Source organism: Callospermophilus lateralis, unplaced genomic scaffold (assembly GCF_048772815.1).
Source record: "Callospermophilus lateralis isolate mCalLat2 unplaced genomic scaffold, mCalLat2.hap1 Scaffold_132, whole genome shotgun sequence".
NCBI classification, from domain to species: Eukaryota; Metazoa; Chordata; class Mammalia; order Rodentia; family Sciuridae; genus Callospermophilus; species Callospermophilus lateralis.
The window spans coordinates 2,102,886-2,105,917 of NW_027512489.1; the positions used below are offsets into that span (position 1 = coordinate 2,102,886).

The following is a 3,032-nucleotide window of genomic DNA, read 5'->3' on the forward strand; positions in this document are numbered from 1 at the left end:
CCCACACCTCTGAAGGGACAGCCCAGCTGGCTAGCCCTTTCTTCTCTCAGGCAGCCGAAGCTGCTGGGAGGATCTGAACTCCAGCCAGGGACGGCGCTCTCGGGTCCGTCCCTGCCCAGTCGTGGGGAGGAGGCTCAGGACCCTCTCCTCAGGGGGGGCATGTTGGGGGCCAGGAACTTACAAAGGCAAATAATGTCTGGGTAAACATTGGCTGCTGATAGCTCCAGCTGTGGGTGCCAATGATGTCCCCTTGGTCCAGATGTTGGCCTCACCCACCTCCCTCCTGTGGCAGTACATTTGAGGAGAACCTTGTAGGCCAGCGGAGAGCAACACAGAATGCGGGGTGGGGAGGGGGCTGGCAGGGCCACCCAGCACAATCCATGCACAGCTAGCCAGCATAGTCCTCCACCTCCAGGGTTGTCCGGACAGCAGGGGTCACTCCTGGGCTGAGAGTGTACCAGGGAAGATGGGGCCACAGCCTCCCCTGTCCAATGTCCCAGATTTCCTGGCTGGGAATGAAAACTGAATCCAGAGGTGGAACCAATGCCAGGACCCTATGCTCTCCCAGGATAGAGTGAGCTTCTTGTCCCTGGAGGTTTGTCAGCAGGGTCTGCACCTTCAGAGCTGGCGAGAAGCAGGCTACTCAGGGCATTGGAGAGGGTTGGGACTAGAGCCTTCTCTTGGATTCTTTTTTTTTTTTTTTTTGCTAAGCATATATTTCTCTTTAATTAACTATATTTCCTAATAAAGTAGTATGTGTAAAGAAAGTTATTTTCTTCCAAGTAAAAATACCTCATATTTTTTAGTATATTTAAATAATATATAGGCACACACTAAAAATGTTTTTATTTTATGTACAAATGGGCAGATGTTATACTCATAAATTCTATATTCCATAACAATTAAAACCTGTTTTTAAAAAGAAAGAAAACTCCGCAACAAATTATAAGACACTAGGATTTCTTTGCTTCTACATCAGGGGAGGGGGGAGGGAGCTTGGTCTACCAGGAATCACAAATTAGAACTGAGTATTCTCTAAAACAGAAATAATATAGTGCCATTTCAAATAAAGATTAGTCAGCTCTCCTCACAAACACTCACAACTACCTGCCAACAACAGGTAAACCAGGTCAAAACAGCTTAGCATAACTAGGCTTCATGGTATTTGGCCATTATGCTCATTTAGGCTAATAAATCAAAACAGAAAATACTAAAATAAATGATTTTGAGATTGCCATACATTTTGAGATTGTTGTATCCTCCCTTCTATAACATAATAAAGGGAACATTTTACTGCAAAGAAAATTTGATTTTACCTATCACTGGCCATAAATATTTGTAATTACTTATTACATAAATGCTGCCTAGTGCCATTATCCAAAAGGCATGACCATTGTGTCCACAATCCACTTGTGCATTTATAAAGAAAATTTTCATGATTTACATAAACATGTCTATCAATGAAGACATTACAATGAGGTGCAATCTAACATCCATAATCTGATGCTTTGCAGATAGCAATGTAGAACAGTATTTGTAATCACCTTTCACTTCAGTGACCTTATATAAAAATTAATTATTTAGAATTAAATTCTAAGTCTCCAAAGGAGATTTTCAAATGTACACATAGAAATGATTATAGAGTAAGATTTTTAAGAAACATCCTCCATGTCCACATCCTGTTGTAACTGCTGTACCATTTTTTCTTCCAGCTGCTTTCCTTTGCCTGCAAGAGGGGCTCTGATAAGATGGATGTTTTGCTTGACTTCTTTAATGTCCTGAACTTTCTGTAGCTCTTTATTTTTCTTCAATCTGTTCATTATAAATTTAGCTTGGCGTTTCTGTTTGATCTCTTCAACTCTCTTCATTGCATCAATAGTTTTATTCCATAGTTCTTGCTGGTATTGGACAGGTTCATTTCTACGTTTTTCAAATTCAAATGAGTTATCCACTGTAAGCTCTTTGCCAGCTGCTTTCCGGAATGCTTTAGTCCACCTGACCTTGCGAGGATTACGCTTCTTTTTAAAGTTCTTATGACATTTGGATTTACAGAATCTGAATACCTTGCAATCATTGCGGACGAACATCATGCCGTGGCCGGGGTAGATGGGCCCTGAACAGAAATAACACTTCTCGATATGCATGTTGAGGCCGCATGGGTCCCCACCGACCTTCTCTTGGTTTCTTGCCAATTGCCCCACCCCTGATCCTGAAGCCAACAGGGTGCCCAGTCCACCCTCCCCTCCAGCACCAGGAGAGTCTAGAACTTGCTTCTTCAAATCTCCCTTCCCTGAGTGGGTCAATGTCTTGATGGGACCCTCCCCCACCCCAGGTGCACACCGACACTTCTCCTAATGCATCCTGGCTGGCCGGCTGGGAGCCACAGACGACATGTCACATGAGGGGACATAAGGGGGCTCTCACATTTCCCACGCCTGGGCTCCTGGGCCCCCAGCATTCATGACGGCTGATTTCAACATGAAAGGGCCCCTTGAGAAGGAGAGCCCCCCTCCCTTTTCCCCTCGCCTCTGCTAAGCCCCACTCTACAGCTAAACACTGTCTGAGCCTCCCTCCCTCTGGAGCACCCTCTCACTCACCTGCCAAGCCTTCCCCAGACTGCTGCAGCCTCACCTCGCAGCCTCTGCCAGCCAGGATGAGAATCCCAACGTGGGGTGGGGGGCTCAGGGCTCCATACTGCAGAGGAGAAAGGGGGGTCAGTCTGTCCTAAAGGTATAAGCCATTTGGCCAACCATAGGCCAGAATGACTGAATAAATCTCCGTGGGTGCTTTAATGCTCTGAGGACAGGAGGTCTCCCAATCTCAAATCCAAAGACAGGCAGAGCAGTGAAATTTCCCATGAGGCCTTCCAGGCATCTGCCCTAAATTTTCGAAGTGGCATTTTTTTAAACCTTTTATTTTGACCTAATTTTAGATTTACAGAAAAGTTGCCAAAAATAGAACAGATAGCTTCAGTACACCCCTCACCTAGCCTTCCCTAATATTCACATCTTACATAACCCTAGTAAATGATC

The 3,032-nt window shown here is 45.1% G+C and overlaps 1 pseudogene; it reads right to left on the bottom strand.

The window, feature by feature from the left end:
• Window positions 1–1,467: 1,467 nt before the first annotated feature.
• LOC143640194 (putative ribosome biogenesis protein RLP24 pseudogene) lies at window positions 1,468–2,145 on the bottom strand (annotated as a pseudogene).
• Window positions 2,146–3,032: the final 887 nt, after the last annotated feature.